Source organism: Cyanistes caeruleus, chromosome 3 (genome assembly GCF_971803275.1).
Source record: "Cyanistes caeruleus chromosome 3, bCyaCae1.hap1.1, whole genome shotgun sequence".
NCBI lineage: Eukaryota > Metazoa > Chordata > Aves > Passeriformes > Paridae > Cyanistes > Cyanistes caeruleus.
This window is the reverse complement of record NC_141703.1, coordinates 18,572,220-18,589,904: the sequence shown is the minus strand read 5'-3', so window position 1 is coordinate 18,589,904 and position 17,685 is coordinate 18,572,220. Positions and strand designations below refer to the sequence as shown.

At 41.9% G+C, this 17,685-nt stretch overlaps 2 long non-coding RNA genes across 2 annotated transcripts; one reads left to right on the top strand and one right to left on the bottom strand.

Moving 5' to 3' along the window:
• Positions 1-1,819: 1,819 nt before the first annotated feature.
• LOC147653991 (uncharacterized) lies at positions 1,820-10,216 on the bottom strand. Its single transcript, XR_015284197.1, has 3 exons — positions 10,177-10,216; positions 8,784-8,968; positions 1,820-2,936 (listed from the first exon to the last, which is right to left on the bottom strand). It is a non-coding gene; the product is annotated as an uncharacterized LOC147653991 (long non-coding RNA).
• A 2,382-nt stretch (positions 10,217-12,598) lies between these two features.
• LOC111922817 (uncharacterized) lies at positions 12,599-14,880 on the top strand. Its single transcript, XR_002860733.2, has 3 exons — positions 12,599-12,680; positions 13,105-13,331; positions 13,479-14,880. It is a non-coding gene; the product is annotated as an uncharacterized LOC111922817 (long non-coding RNA).
• The last annotated feature ends 2,805 nt before the right edge of the window (positions 14,881-17,685 follow it).

Below are 17,685 nucleotides of genomic sequence, written 5' to 3'. Positions count from 1 at the left end.
CAGGGGCAGCCCCAGGGCGCTCCCCAGGGCAGCAGAGATTTTTTTATTTTAACATTTCAGTTCAGCTTTCCCATCACTTCAGTCACAAAGTTTCAGCTGTACAAAGCAGTAACAGAAAATGCTTGAGCCCTACTTGTACTAGGCTGGAATGCAGACCAGCCATAACTTTAGGTATAGTGATGGCTTCACAGCCAAAGAACAGGACAAACAGCTCATACATAAATCCATTACTTAAAGAAATTAAACACTAGGTTAAGGATATACAACCTGTATGAAGGCTTTTGCTGATGGGAAGCCTGATGCCTACTTCTCAAAAAAATCTTGTCCTTATGTTACACCAAAAGCTAGAAAGTCCAATGAAAAGTTATCATAGAAGATAAGATAGAAGATAAGATAGAAGATAAGATAGAATAAAATGATTTTCACAAGAAAGCCATAAAAGATGAGCTTTATACGAAAATTCCTATTCCCCAGCAGTAGCAAACAAAACAAGAAATTGAGTTGGTGAAAGCATCAATGATTTTGCTCCCACGGCATTGTTTCAGAATGAATTAGGAATAAGAAATCTCCTAGCAGCTGAGCTATACCCCACGATTCTGACATGTTGGGGCAGGACAGATGGATCCCAGACAATCTCATCTCCATAGCTCGCAACTACAAAAGCAGCTGATGCTTGGATCAGAGAATATTGCTCCTGGGAAGAACTTCACATTTCTTTAATTTTTTTATTATTTTTTAGCAACTTTAATTACCACTCTGAGAGAGACAAAAAATTCTGCTGCCTGCTATACTCGTGGTAGCTAACTTGCCAGCATTAAGTGGAGGAGGGAAGGGGAAGCCCTGAAAATTAATGAGGCTAAAAATGACACCACTTTTCAGCATGAGGAGTTAGAATGATGCCAAGAGGAATACAGGTGAAATTCTGGGAGACATGCATGCTTTTACAGGGGTCCACAGACTATACATTCATATACAGACTGTATATTCATACATGTCTGCTTCCCTGCTGCTCTGCTTGTAAAGTCATCCCTGCTGCGTGTGGGAGGTGTGGGTTACACTGAGAAATGCCAAAGTCGCTCTTGAAGTCCTTGCTGCATTTTAAAGGTTAAAACTAGGAACAGACTGGCATTCTCCTAAAGGTCTTTAAATGGAAGAGCTGTTTAATCACATGCACTGCAGCACGAGTAGAGCACTATCTCTTCTATATCGTTCTCAGCTGGAATTTTTGAGCCGAGAGGCTCAGAGTTTGTTTTCAGCAAAGGCAATGCTGTGACATCTACAGTTTGCTCTCTCCAAGATAATAAAAAAACAGCAAATAATGTTTTGAGACCAGGAATGGTTTCACAGTTTTTAACTTGGTTGCCTAAAAGACTTCTAAATGCACATTTAGGGTTAACAGTAATGGAGCAGTTGGATGCTCAGACCTTCCAGTGAAATTTCCCTCCTTGCTGAAGCGAAGTCCCTATGAAATGCCAAGGTGCTGAGCAGGTGTGGTTGCCTTTATCTCGGTGAGTGTTTTAGATACGAGGCTATTTTTCATTTGGGTGTCTAATTAAGGGTAATAACATAGTTTTAGTCCCATGCAGCTCTCCCCAGTTTATGATATTAGCTAGTATGGGGCCTCCTAGCCAGGACTCTGTTGCAATGAGCACTTCTCAGAAGGAATGGGAGTATCCCCCCTCTTTGCACAACATATGAAGTGCAATCACATACAGCAAGGCTTTCTTTTCTCAATGTCTCCTTTCACATATTCTGGTTTTTCATGGAATCCTGCCCCAAATTTGTTCTCCTCCACCTTGATAAGCACTGTTATAATACCACCATTATGTGCTCAAGAAGTTTGGTCTTCTCCTTGGTCCTCACTCATCAAACCCAAGATGTGGGTGTAGCACCCCTGTAAGCAACTACTCCCTGCTTCAGATTATATGTCTGACTCCACTATATGGTCTAATAGTCTGTCAGATTGCTTGGTGTCTCCAAATTGCTCACTCTCAGCAGGAGACTTCTGCCAACTTTTTGACAGTGGAACTCTATTTGCCTGAGATAGCTGTGCCTTTAAAATACTGCCAGTATTTTAAAGCTTCACTCTTTCCTTTCCTGTCTATGGAGTGACCAAAACTGGTCCTCAGGGCTGATCCAGCAGAGGAAACAGCTGCATGCCAGCAAACTGGAAGGGTTAGGTGCTGTGTAGGCTGCCTATCAGGAAGAAAGAGCTCCTCTCTAACCTTTATACAATCCTTCCTCTTGTCTGTCTCAGCTTCAAAACAATAAATTTTAGAGGGTTGTAATGAGCTTGTTTATTTCTAGTGTTAAATTCCCAGACTTATGCTTTTTCACACTGCTAGCCAGCAGTGGGAAGGTTAAAAATGCAGTCAGTAACCAGTGGCAACATACCAGTGTTGTAAATCCTGCCCACACATCTTCAGATCTACTGACATTTGAAACATCTAGGTCTTTTCTGTTAGCTATGCCAGTGTAATTATGTCTTGGTATAGCTTTTTTTCGTACATATCATCCTTCAGGAGTGCTCAGATAAGTATATTTGAAGGATATAAATGGAAGGAGAAAGAAAGAAGGAGGCTGAAGTTACAAAGAAAGAAAGGAAGCCATTGCAAATAGTTCACTGGGGTGGTTGAAAAAGCAATATCACATATTAATAGCTGCAATTTAATATCAGATTAGTGATCTCTTTAAATTATTTGAGATTGTTGCCTGTGAACTGCAGGACAGGCTGTGCCAGTGAAATCAATTACATTTCATATCAGTACCGTACACTTATCTTGCACAGCAGGGATGTGGAGGTGCTGTACGTCCTTCCAGTCAGCAGTGCCGTAAGCTAAACAGGCTATATGGAGTGGAACTGGCATATATGCTAAGGCAAACGTGTGAAATCTCCATGTGAAGACCAGTGAGTCATTGCTGCTTCTCTTCAGAGTCTGCAGGGAGAGGAGACAGCTTTGTTGCTGGTCAGGATTCAGCTCAATGCAAAACTGGCCTGAATGAATGTGAGAGCCTTTTGTTTATAGCACACACACACACACACACTCAAACACACACAAATGAAACTTCCAAATGGAGTGTGTTTCCAAATGCTGAGACAAAAAAGCTTTGCTGTTTGGACAAGTCCTTTCTGCCCTGATCACTGCCTTGATCAATAGCCAAGACCTCTGCTGTTTCTGCAGGACTTTGTGAGGGTCCATCCCAGCACAGGTGACAAAATGAAGCCACATGTGATGGAAAGGGCAGCTGTGACTTCAGCTGGATACGTCCAGGGAAGCAGCAATCCTCAGCTAGAGCCTGATCCTTGGCAGCTTTCTTCTGTGCAGCACTTTAGAAGATGGCAGGGGGAGAGAGTCATCTCCTCATGCCCAGGTGTGGCAGGTGATCTTGAAAAGTCTGTCATTTTTGTTACTTGCTGCTCGTCCAGAGGCAGCAAAGATGGGACTACCCAGAGCACTGATTCTCCTGGAACAGAACATCTCACTCATCATCCTTCACACAGAACTGTATCCAAATATGCATGTGGAATTAAAGGCAGATAGGAAACTGGAGTACCATGCAGTACTTAACGTGTTTTAAAATTCCTTTTTATTTATATTTTTATAGAAGTAATATAGATCAAGGCTGTATTATGAGCATCTTAATCACATATATCTTCAGGCATGGTATCTTTTTCAAATGCTATTGTTAAAAGAAAATGGGCCACAAGAGAGAACAACTCAACATACAAACTTTATGATTACGAAGAAATCACTAGCAGTTTACACCCATGTCTGTTCCTTTGTGGAGGACTTTTTATGGGAAGGGCAAGCTCCAGGCTGAGCTAAGGTGGCAGTAACCAGCAGGACTAGTCACAGGAGTAAACACCATGCCAATGAACAAAGATTTGGCAGCTCTTTTCTGGGCAGATAAATCAATTAATTATGTGATCAACGCCTGCGCTTTGGTCTTTGCCAATGTGAATTATTTATAACATCATGCTGAATTTCAGCCATATACACTAAATTCTTTCAACAGATGTGATGAAGTCTGAGAAATTATCCTTTGTGATAAGAATAAATGTTAGTGAGCCCTAATAAATTGCTTCTTCCATAGATGCAGAATGTAGATTTTTAATCTGGTAATGGACTGTCTGTTGCCATCTTGCATTTCTTCCCACTATTCCTGCATTTGACAGTAGTGAGGCCATTATTACAAGTCCAGCACGATTTATCCACAGTTTATTGCTTGCCTAGAAGGGCCATATCACATGCAGATTTTCCTTCCTAATATGTGGAACAGTATTTCCAGCCAGGCAGTCAAATATACTTTTGCCCTTTAGAACACTCAAACATTACAGCACTCAATAATGCACTCAATATCTCCACTATAAGTTTGCAGGATCCCATTTATTAGTGTACACTGTGCACTTAAGACAAATTATATATATAGACAAAAACTGTCTCTTGGTTTGCCATTCTTGGTAGTATTTTAAGAGTTACTATATATTTGACCCAGCTGACAAATATTTTTTGTCTTAAAATATGCTTCAGTTTTATCTCAACAAACAAGGAGATATGCAGCTAGTTACTTCAGGCATCTCTGTTGACATTACAAGGGAACTTGTCTGCTAATTTTGGCTTTTCAAATTGTACAAAAGTTAGATCACCAAACCAGCCTTAATAGAGATGATGTGGATTCCCTTATAACAAGGGCCTGTTACTGCACTCTGTTTTTTTGCAGGTTCCAGTTCAAATACTCAGCTGGACTGAGAGCATGGATGGCTCTGCAAATTGAGCTTGGAGGAACTGTAAATGTATATCCACACCTAGTCTTGACACATCTTTTACTGCCTGATATTACTAGTTTTGGTTAGAAAAAGAAAGGTGCCTACACAAACAGACTTTCTGCAAGCAGAAGCCAAAGAATGTTCCTTCAGTGGGAATAACCACCATCTGCACTCTTCATCACCATCCCTGTCTCTCAAGATTGAGGAAGCTGGTCCTTGTTCCAGAGCAGTCCTTTTTTCTTCCTCATCCCTCAGCAACCCACAACACACTCACCAAAAAAGGAGGCAGCCTGAGGCTGCACTCTCATTGCTTAGAGAAGTATTTAATTTATAGTTCAAGGTTTGTCTGGAGCTAGACAAAAGTGATGAATTCAACAGACACGTAAAATGCCACTTTCTATTTCCTCTAGGTCCTACTATTCTTTGCTTTTCAGACAATTCAATCATAATGCATTATCCCTTAAGACAATGATAATTTCTTTTAAAACCCCACACTTTTAACTCAGTCAGTAGCTAAATTGACAAGAATATGCATACTTTACCACCTTCAGAAAGCAGGTATGAATATATGAGGATTAAATAAAAATTAAATGAAATGGTTTATTATGATGATGTTTTTAATTCCTTTCTCAGTTGTGGCCATTGATTCTGTTTCACAGCAGGAAGTCATATTTCAGCAGCAAATTAATAGGGCTGGAAATGAATAAGTGCCCTTTTTCAGTCCTATCTTACAAGCCTCTAATTTCACCTCTATTTTCTCATTTATCCTCTCCTGGGTCTTCTGGCTAGTTTATCTTAATGGTAAACATTCAGTCATTTAAGAGCAATAGTGGACTTTGTACCACACAAATGTACACCTTTCTTATGCAGTATTCTCTGAATTATTTTCCTGGTATAATTTTAACAGGTGCAAATATTAGCTGGAATTTCCATCATTGAGAAGAAAAAATTTGAGACAGGGCAGTGCATTGTTCCCTCTTAAGAAAAATGGAATTTATGGATATTATTTGGTTGCTTATAACTTTAGAGTTCAGGGTCAAAGTATAGAAACTTAGTCCACTTTAGGGAAAGCAATCTCAGTAAGCACATTATAGAATATGTCTCTCATAAATCCCCCATGAAATGAACCAAATATCAAGGTCTCTTACTGTCATGAGCTTCTTGTTGTCTTGATTTTCTTCCAGTAACTTAAAAGAACATTAAAATGTGCTAATGGCTGATCTCCCATACAAAAGGATCTAACTGATAATTTTATTTGGTTTTTCCCCTAGATCCTGTGCAATTGTTTTAGCAGGGATATTTCATATGTTCAGTGAGTGCTGTATTTAGGACCATGTGTATGTGATCTCCACAGAATATTAAAAGTTCTGAGTATGGAATAGTTATGTGAAGCATTTATATGGTAATATATAGCCTTATATACCAGATATAACATTTGCCTAGCCCTACTGCCTTTATGAATATAGTTTTCCTCCTACTTTGTCTTTCACTCCTTGAGTTTATTTCCGTATGCTTCCTGATTTACAGTGTTTCACACTCTGCTCTTTTGTGTTAATCTGTAAGGACAGACTCCAGTGCTGAAAGTGAAGGATCCCAGAGCACCCACACAAACAGACTGAGGAAAGGGACTGTAGTGCACATCTTGTAATTAAGAAATGTGCTCGGAGTGTTAACAGCATCAACAACTGGTGTTTCTTTAAAAAAAAACAACTGTATCTTAATTACACTGCCACTTCTCTTGTTTAGACTGCAAACTGGCCTGAGTAGTTGGACTATCTTCTACATGACATTTATGTCAATTTTTGGAAATCAATTAGTATGCACAGGTAGGGGCAGATCTGCAAAAGCAGCCAGTTTCTTTGGACACATGCATGCACTGAAACCCCCTCTTTTGGAAGTAGCTCCAGTTGTTCTGTAAAGTCATCCTTAAAGGACTGGGCCCTTAAAACCTGGGTTCAGGACAAATTTTATAAAGTAGATCCTATGGAGTCTGCCACACTCTTTCAGGTGCAGTGTGATCCATAGGTATTATGGTGGCTTAGGAAATAAACATCATCTCACCTCTTCCAATAGGTAATTCAATGTAGGCTTTTTTTTTTCAGTGTGTAGCCAGGTCAATTTTTGTCTATTCGTGAGATGCTCAGCTCATTTTTTTATTATAGGCCATTCTCAGACCCCTTCTACTTTTTCCCTTTGTTCACAGTTAGCAATACTCCCAGTTACTTTGTGACATCATTGTGTTACTTCTGGCAAAAACTAGCCCATGTATTCCCATTTTTGGTGAGTTTTTATGGGGAGCTTTCCTATCAGTTTTGTTCTCATTAACTGAGAGCATCCCATAATAGCTAGGAATTGATTCTGTCAGGTGTGGGAGGGAAGCAGGGTTAGGATTGGGGTCCTCCAGCAGTAACTAATAGAAGCTGGAAAGCCTGAGAAGCCAAAGTGCCTGCAGCGCTACTGCATCTTTCCATGTCAGCTGAATGGGAGTTTCCACTTTCCTCATCACATTGCTCTCTGAAGGTGCTAAACAGTCAGCAAGAATTTTTTTTCTTTTGGCTATTGTTAAGATGGAGAATCTGGTATTCTAGTCTTGCATAAATAATGAGTATACTTATGTAAGGATAGTTATAAGAAGCAACAGAGAGGGGAGAGCGGCAGCTCCCTCAGCCCATATTGTTCCTATACGCTACCTGCTGGGCTCATTGTTAGATGTAATGTCCTGCTCTGCAATAGCTGAAAGAGAGGCTAAGTATGACAGATTTGTTCTCAACCTCCCACCAAGACACTAATTCCAGTTCTGCAGTTATTTGCTCCCTTGCCTTGAGTCTGTTCCTTCCCAGGTTTGCCGTGCGCCTCCCTTGCTGCGACTCAGGCTCCGCTCCGCAGGGAAGGAGAGGGGGCAGCCTTTGGGAAGGAGCGTGGCTGACTCCAGAACAGCGCTGTCGGGTGTGCTTTGCTCCTCCTCAGGGCTGCTGAGGGTGTCATTTGCAGCCTGGGAGAAGCGGCTTCTGCTGGAGCGCCGCTCCCCCGCGGGCAGCGGGGCTCGGTGCCGGGCGCTGACCCGAGAGGGAGCGCGGCGCTCGGCTGCAGCCTCCGCACCGCCCGGCTCGGCATAAACACCTTCGATAAACAGCTGACTGAGCCTGCCCTAAGGCCAGCAGATGCATGGGGTGCTCTTTGGTTCTTCCCAGACACAAAAGTAATTCTTTTTTCTTGAGTCGTGCCTAGCAATGGCACAATTATTTTTGGAGCACACCGGGACAGCGCTGGTCGTTTCTGTGGTACAACTGCTGGCCATTGCTTGTGGCAGGAGTGTCAAACATATGATGCTTAGACCCATCACTTTTTATTGTTAGGTGACTGTCCAGCTCAATTAAAATTTTCTTACTGCCTAGTAAGACAGTGCATGAATCTGAGTGCCCAAACTGAAACATGTTAATGGTCTCTGAACCTTGATAAGCACCGCAAAGACTGTGTCAAAGATAACCATGTAAGTCTGTGGGACATTCCAAATGTACTTTTTTCCAATACCTTTGGCTAGACACCTGGGTATATTTCATACACATCACTGCCTACAGATGTGTACTTTGAAAACAATTACATTTTTTGGTGTATTATTTTTGGTATAATAATATTTGGTATATTAGTAGTAAATTGATATGGAGGTCATCAGTATTGATGTGTTGATGATTTTTGCATTATTTTTATGTACTGATCATATTATTATGTGTTTTCTGTGTAGCATTTTTAGAAATGGGACCCTAGGATGCATCTTGAGTGACACTATTGGAATGGCTGTGTGAGGTTCCAGCATTTAATTTAGCTGAGGAGGGGGACTAATTCTCAGTACAGAGCTGAGACTCTCCATAGTGAACATTTTCCTTAAAAGTGAGAAACATTTTCCTTTAAAAGATGGACACCAGTCTAAGTTTTTCCATTACTCTGTGTGAAACTGCTGTCATCTCTCCCATCCTCCTGTACTCACCTCCATATGGGCTATTGCTTGCATCCTTACCTCCAAATGAAGCTTTCTGTTTTATAAGTGGCCAATGACACTTCTCTGCTCTTGTGGTCCCACATGAAGGTGATTTTACTCCAGAACAAGCCATTAGAAGATGTTATGTATTCTGACTTTCATCCTTTGAGGGAACTTACTTGCCTGACAGCTGATGACAGAAAATTTGCTTGTCGTTCTAGGATCTACAGCAAACAGAAGACAGTACAAGAGACTTTGGTGCTGATTTTCAGTACACTTGAGCAGGACTGTAAAGCTGTACTTTCCCCTCTTCCCCTTGACTCTAGCCATTGTGACATATGGTCAACATTTGACATGGCTGCAGCTGAGCAGCTCCCCATTTAGATCTGGGCTGCATCTGCCTCCAGAGACTCAGGTGGAATGTGAGCCATCTGTCTAATGTTAAATGCAGAGACAGCCCAGAGATTGTGCCCTTATATGACTTTTTCTTTTATTTCCTTTAAATAAATAGATTAATCATTCTTGATCTTACAAGCTTGAAAACAAAGGAGGGTTAGAAACTACAGCTGAGAAAATGTTTTGGGGGGCTCCTAAGTACAATGAGCTCATTGACATATGGGAACAAGTCCAGTGGAGAATAGCTAGGGACTGGGGCATATGTTATAAGAGGAAAGACTCCAAGAACATCTGGGTTTGTGCAGCTTGGAGCAAACCCAGCCTTAATGGGATGTTTTAGAGAAGATACAACCAGTCTTTCCACCTACAAGTTGCAACTGCTATATATTAGAAAAAAAGCATACAATAATCAGGATAGTCAATGCTGGAAGTAGAGGGGACCTCCATCACTGGAGATCCTTGAAGTTCCAGGGCTCTAAGCATCCAACTGCAAGCTTGGCTCTGCTTTGGGGGAAGTGTAGGAGCAGATGACCCATAGACCTCCTTTGCAAACTAAATTATTTGATAGAAATTTAGCACACAGCATGAAGGCAGGAAATTAGCAGCTTCGTGCTAGGGGATAGCATGAGCACAGGGCAGCTGAAGCCATACATAATTTATATCATATCATCATGGCATGAACTATTTCCCTGCTCTTTAACCAGGTGTGTTATTAGACTAGCACTATCAGATCAGATCAGATCAGTGCTGCAGTGGTTCTTGCAATGCACTACTTGGTTTTGGCTTGTCAGTCATTCCTTTTCTCCAAGCAGTGATAAGAATACTGGCAATGTGGTGACTGCTTTGGCATTATTTGCACCAGGCAGGCAATACTCAGTCACATAACAAATGCAACTGTGCTCATATCTTGTGTAACTGTACCCTCCTGCAGTATACCAGCCTCAAACAACTGAGCATTTCTTCAACTTTCAGCATTTAAAATCTTGTGAAAATATTAAGACAAACACACATATTACTTGCATTTCAACCTTCTTACCCAATTAATTAGCATAATTCTTTTCCCTGTGTAGTCCCATGATTATAGATGTACAAATCACACGTGGTGAGAGACTTCTCCAGGGTCAAGCTGTTCAGGTATAAGCAATTTATTATTTGGGTAGATGGAGGAAGAGACCTGTTTCCACCACCAGCCTCAGCGTACACGTGGTCAGGGAGGGAGAGAGAGACTGAAGAGGAGAGAGAGAGAGAGGTGCAAGTAAGAGGGGGTAAAAGTAAGAGAGCTTAAGAGCTAGGGGAGAGAAGCTAAGAGCAAGGGGAGTGAGCTTAAGAGAGCAAAGTTCTTGTTACAATACATTTTATCTTTTTTTATAGTGAATATTCTAATTCCCAGTAACCAACCAGTACATGACACACACACTAAAGAATTTACATATAACCTATAAGAACTACTACATTACCATACAATGTTACATTTTAAATTCTAAAAGCCTTACAAATTCTTCTCTTGCTGCTTGACCTTTGGATTCTCTGTCAGCAGAAGGGCATTGTTTCATCAACTAGGATTCTCCTTCAGCTGGTTAGGCTATTGTTCTTGGGTTATATAGTAACTAGCGCTCAGTATCTTATGACTCAAAGCTAGCTTTCATTTCTATTTTGATTCTAAGTTTCATATTTTCAGAATCTTTTGCTAAACAATCATATTCATAAGGTTTCCCTGTTTCATCCTCCCCAACACATGATGACCATCAATTCACTGCCAGTGGCAGGAACTTCCTTCTGACTCTGATGTCTGAAATAGGGAAAATCCACCAAAGACTTCACATACCTGAGAAGCTAAAGACATCCTTTCCCACTTGAGCCACAAACCCAAGCCTGTACCCATACCAGCCAGTGTCCTTGACCTATTTCCTTCAGCAGATATCCCAGATATATCTGCAGGTATATCAGATATTCTGCAGATATTCTGGTCCCAGGACCCAGAATGCTGTGAGATTGCAGAGTACTTACCATTTGATCATAATTTAAGAGACATTTGGCTGAAATTTTCTTTCTCTTTTTCTCTCTCACGACCTCTCAAAACTCTTTCCAGCCCTGTTTTTCAAAGCTATGCAGAATAAAACATAAACCAAAGCTACTATCTCAGCCAGGCTAATGTTGAAGTATTAGGTTTAATAGTTCACATATGAGAAGGACATGAAATAATGGAGTCAGAGGCCATGAAGAGGGAAGTTTGGACATGCTGCGAGAAAAACACATATAATCTGTTCATTATAAATGCTGGAAGCCTGTATTGACTCTATAAGCATTCAGACATCTGGAGAACTACATATGTTGCAAAGAATAATGAAATCCTCACTGAAAACCAAAATATTTTGCTGACAAGATGGAAGATGTTGTTTTATTGCACAAGACAATGACAAATAAGTTCACAACCCTTGACCTGGAAGTCTAATAAAACACTAGAGCTGACATAGTATCAGACAATATATAAAAAATGATAAAAAAGATAAACAGGAAAGGGGCATGACTTCATAGATGCATGAGTCATGAGTAATTTAAGGGACCCTGCAGTAGTTTCTGCCAGTTTCATCGGGCACGTCATTCAGCAACACCTTAAACCCAGACACTGCTTCTGGCCACCTGGTTCAAGAGCTCTTCTGCTGGATGGGAGTCAAGCAGACAAGGAAGAAACTAGTCCCATTGGCTGTATTTAGTGACATGAGTCAGGCTTTTCTTGTCTGGAAGAACTTCTGCTTCATCCCATTTGTGCAAGGGTGAGGGTGAGGGGGTGACATGTGGCTGGGCAAGCGGCTGTGTGAGCATTGTGGGGTCCACCAGCACAGCTTTCAGGATGAATCAGAGGCTAAGAAGTGAAGGTCATGGCTTCTAGCCAGCAAGGTTTTCCCTCCCACCATCCCCCCATGTCAGTTTGATCCCTGAGCCCGTGGGTGTAGGCTTGTGTCACCATGGCACTGTTTCAGACAGAGTGCTGCCTTTGAGTCACCAGCTGCCACACAGGGTGACCATCAGTCCACCAAGCAATAAACTGAGTAGTATTTGATAGCATAAAGTGAAAGCAAAAGGCAACGCTGTACCTGGTGCTTCTGGATCTCCTCACTCTTGAATTCCACTGGAAAACCTCCATGGGTGCTGTGGTCAGGACCAGGCTTGGAGCCACCCCTAGGTGACCATAGGGCTGGGTGGTGCCACTGACACTGAAAAGTCTTTGCTTTTAACATTTTGTCCCTGAAAGTGCTGCTGCTCATCTTTGAGGTGTTTATGGCATGCAAACAGAGGTTGATGTGTAACCTCAGCTGTCTAATGCTCATGGTAGTAAACTGCCAGTGACATTTGTCAAGAGTTTTGTTCTCAAGCACAGGGAGCACTGAAGTGTGACAGGAAGCAAAGAGAAAATGTACACAAAAACAGGAAAAGGAGGGGAAACTGGGCATGAATTTGAGAGACTGGGGCCACACTGGATGAGGTGGAAGGCCAGACTGAGCCTCAGAGTGGCAAATGTGAGGTGGCTTATGATCTCAGGTAAGATGCAGGGGCTAATACTTCAGGCAGCAGATCTATTAACTACTAGGAGCATTAACTAGTGTAGTAACTACAGGCAGCACTCAGGCTGTCCTGCCCCTTCCATCAGCTGTGCACTTCTCCCTGCCATGAGGGTTCCACAGAAGTTTGTGAGGAGATGGGGCTGGGAGTCTTTATTTTTGTCCTGTGAAAATGTTTGGGATTTCAGAGCAGGATATCAGTCAGCTGGGAATAGAGGAAAGATCCAGCTCCAAAGTGACTGGAAACTCCTAGATTTGGTACAGGAGTAACCTTTCTCTGTAGACTGCTACTAGGAAAAACTAAGAAGTCAACATTTTCTCAGGATAAAGCCAGAAAATATGGTTCTTATTTAAGATCAGCAGTAATCAGAGAAAGACCTTTCCTCTGGTCCTTCTCATTCCAGGGGCTTGGAGAGGACAATCCTTACACCTTCTTTCTGGAGACACATCTTTGGTCTCTAGCAACAGCTTGGACAGGGCTCTGGAGCTCTGCACGTGGCCTCTGAGGAAGCCCATGAGCATCTGCAGAGGTGGGGAATCACCAGCCATGCTCCACGAACCAGCTGCAGTCACAGAGTGATAACATACCCCTGCTGGATCCCAAGGAATGGGATGAAACCCAGGAAAATCAGTAAGCTCCAGATGCTCTTAATTTAAAAACTAAGGCAAATGAGGCCAAAAGCTTCTCAGTGCAGAGAATGATGAATGCAATCCGCTGTTGCTGCTGCTGTGCTGCTATTATTACTCATAATGAGGAATGAGTCTTTTTTCATTTCAGATGCCTTTGAGAGGTTTCCCTGGTAGAAGCTGGATCAACTGCTTTCCCAGATAGGGGGATTTTTCTGTCTCCCTGTGCTGTGATGTGTCAGTGCAATGTAAGGCATGGAGCCCCTGCCCTGCCTGAACAGTAATCAGGAGAGAATGTTTCTCTGGGAGCCCTGCTCCCCATCTTCTCTCACCACTGCTTATGTGACTGGGAAGGAGCACCACAAGCCTGTGATGAGGGCATAACCAGTCCTATAGAAGAGAATTCCTTCAGAATTTGAAATGAGAGATGCAGCATGCACATCCTCCGAAGCCTCCATCCTGTGAAAAAAACCAAAGTGCCACAACAGGTGTGGGGCACTGTTGAAGGAAAAGCGATGGATTTCCTCCTGCTGCAGGTTTCCTGCTTCATTTGTAGGGCTGTGCAAAGGGAGGCACCACACAGCCCAGCACAAGGCAGCTGAGCAAAAAGGGCACATTGCTATTGGATCATTCTCACCTCTTGCTTGTCCTTCTGCTAGGGTAAGGTGTGTCGAAAGCAAAACCACTGATTTCCTGCAAATCAGTCATGCAGGCACTGTGTTTTGCTGGAGGCATTGCTTGTGGGGCAGGAATCATTCATGGGGGACAGGAGGTGTATGGGCACACATCCAGGATAAGAGCAGCCTGTGGGACACTGTCTAGCAGCCCCTTCATCACCTTTCAGCCTTACTTAGATCCCTACAGTTCAGTCTGAGGTCTGTTGTGGCATACACCACTTGCTCTGTGGTCAGCCAAACCTGCAGCACTGAGTTTTCAACTGTGAGCGCACTCACTGAGCCCTTTCACACTGGCAAACCCAAAGACAGATGTGGTGGAGGTACTTGCACTACCTCCCCATGCCTCAGCAGTGAGTGACAGCACCTGGCCCCCAGGGTGTTCAGAAACCTTCATGTGTGCTGCCTACCCAAGAAACTCATCTGCACTCTGCCCCCAAGGTGAGAGTCTAATAGGAATTCTTTGAGACACTGATCTTTTGTGAGACAGACAAAAAAAATGCCATAAGTAACAGCTTTGATAGCATTTAAAATGAATGCCCAGCTAGTAGCACACACCCCCAGCAGAGCTTATTTGAAAATAACTGCATTTTCACTTAGTTTCCATGTAGAGTGCTGAAACAACAGTTTTTTAAAGCACTCCTTTTGCTCAGTGGTATCTGCTTTCCTGCTCCATGCTTAATCTCTTTCATACCCTAGCTGGCTTTTTATCAATTGTGGTATAACTTCACTTAGGCAGGGACATGCAAGGTGCTTTGGTACTTCCACCACTTTGCTCAGTAAGTGCCCTGAGAGTATTTGCTGAAGCTTGCACTGCATTTTAGCTGGTTTCAGTTCAACTGCAGACTTCTACTTTGTCAAATAAAACTGTTGAGATGAGTCTGAGTCGGCTCAGCCTTTTGTTTTCAAATAATGTAACATAGAAGCATATGCATCTTCCTTTACCAAAGAAGAAAAAAAAAGGGCAGGAAGGCAAAAGAGATGCTTGGAATATTTCCTGAACTACACAATGATGAGTGCTTCTGTGTTTGGTGCAATCTCTTTCTCTGGCCAAACATGGTAAGGAAGTGACTCTGCTCCCCACAGCACACGCTTGCAAATATCTCTTTTCAGCTGCTGGAGGAAGAGAGGAGGCTGCGTGTCTCTGCTGCTGTGAGCCTGAGTTCAGAGAGAGCCAGCAGTCCACAGAGACACTGTCTTTGTATCAGATTGGGGAGGAAGTGATTAAAAATTATTTATTTCAAAGATAAGTGCAGATCACTGAATTGTTCTTTGTTTATCTCAAATGTGATAATTAAAAAAAAAAAAAAAAAAAAAAAAAAATCAATGTTAGTATTTCCACAAATCCATAAAGCCAGAGCAAGCAAAGGGGTCTTGCCAGCCCACCCTAATCCAAGGCAGGGATTCAAACACCTGGGGCTGGTGACAACCCCTTTCTGGCTTCTAGACTTTCCATCCACTCCTGATCACAGGAACACAGGATGTAGAACTTGCATAGAACCACATCCGTCCCCATTTCCCCTTTGAGGCTCAGCATCTGCTCTGACCCTTTACTCTGAGGCTGCACTGTCAACCCAAAACCAACATTTCACCAGGGGAACTGCATTAGAGCACGTTATCACTGCAATATGCCCTGCTGTGTTTCTCACCAAGGCCTGGGAGTGGTATGGAGAGGAGAAGGGTTGCTCATTGCTGTGGCTTTTGCCCTTCTCCTGTCTGTGGCTTCTGCTGCCTGTGGCCAGCTTCCCAGTGCTCAATTTCATGCCTCTGAATTTGGCCACCTGATTTGGAAACTTCAGTTGTGCTAATCTGTGAGCTGGAGCCTCTGCCTTTCGTCAAACAAACGAATGGTGTAAAATTTTACCGCATGGTGTGAAAAGCCTTGCATTCACCCATTTTCACTGCATTCACTCAATTTCTGGTGAAACATGCCCTGAGTAGAGCATTGGAGCCCAGCAGACCACAAGCACTGCAGAGAGGATGTGTCTGTCTCTGGCTCCTGGCTGCCAGCACACCCAGGGACCTGGTGAGGTGATGCTGAGCTGGCAAAGGCAGCCATGGAGTCCTGTATCGAGAAGTGACCTATGTTAAAGTCTTGATTTGCTAGAACAAAGGCCAGCTGTCTCTGAACATTGAGCAGGTTTCCTTGACTATGTTAAAGCACTCTCTGCATCTAGTCACCAAAGGTGTTATCTTTTGCTAGTTGCAGAAGAGAGGTCTGTAGCAGAAGGGGAGGATAAAAAATATCAGGAGCAGTAGACTTCATTTTGCTTGACAAAGCACTGTCTGAAGTGGCACAATGTGAAAATAATAAAGAGCTGAAAGAGAAGAAGGCTGGTAAGGGAAACCTGTGGACTATTTGACAAGAGGAAGGCTGGGATCTGTTGATTTGGACCCTGTATTTCAGCTGGGCTCTGCTCAGAGCCACCCTGTCTGTCACAGAAAAGCCATAAGCAATGTTTCTGACAGATAGGAAGAGATATCTTTAGGCACAAGGAAAGGAATACCCACAAAAGTCAGCTCCCTATTTCTGTCTCATATTCAGAGCTGCCAAGTTTCATACTCAACTATAAATCTATTGCTTTCTAACTATAAAGCTGCCTTTTTGTGTTTTAATAGGAAATTATCTGAGAATTTATCTGAATGGCATTTTCATATGATTTAAGAAAAAGCTGTTGATTGTAGACCTCCATAAGTGGTTTGGTAAATAAATATAAAACTGAACAAAAAGATGATTTGATGTTTCCAGTGACAATTTGGTGGCAATTTTCAGAGATACAATAGTTCTGCATGTAAAATACATTTATTTTTATATCATGGCTGGCAGGAATCAGATACCCTATTTTTTATTTTTTTTTCCCCTGCAAATTCATCCAAGAAATTTTGTGGTTTGGTATTAACAATGCTCAGAAAAACTCATTGACTACTGCTTTTTTGCTCCCATTAGTAACACCTTCTGGAGGTAGTTCCCAATAACTGCATAATATAGTATAAACCACATCACTGCCCCAATACTTTTAAAGGTTATTTATGACTGTAATATCCTGTGAAGATTAGCTGTTTCAAAATTCTCACACATTGTGAGATGTGTTTACTAACACAATTTATTTCCAAGCCTTACAAAGAGAGTGAGAAATACAGGATGGGAGAAGTTGCAATAAATATCTTCTATGCAATTTCCAAGGTGTTATTTAACTTGCAAGTCACATTTGGTAGCTGCAAATAACAGAATAATATTTCTGCCAAAGTTAAACTTTTAAAAATACACCACATTTAGTATTTTCTATCTAATTTTTTCTTTTCATTACTTGCATATTATTTACTATTGCCATTATGCATTTAAGAATGCATTATTCTTACTATTATTCTTAATGTTATTGAGTAGAGTTAGCCCAGCTTCAGTTATTTTAGAGTGTACCAGAAAACAAGAAAAAAAATTACATTTATACATGCTAAGTTTGCATTTTCTGATTTTTAATTTAAAAGATTTCAAACCATAAACTGTCCAAAACCCTCACCCTAGAATACAAGAGGAGGTCTTGCCTTCATTATTACTTCTGTCAAAAGCAAAAACCTGTGTTTTTAAACCCAGAAGAATATTTTATTGAACCCTTGTTTACTAGGCTTTCTGTGAATAATGTGCCTTGAGCACTGCTGAAATGTAATAGCAAGTAGTTATGTAAT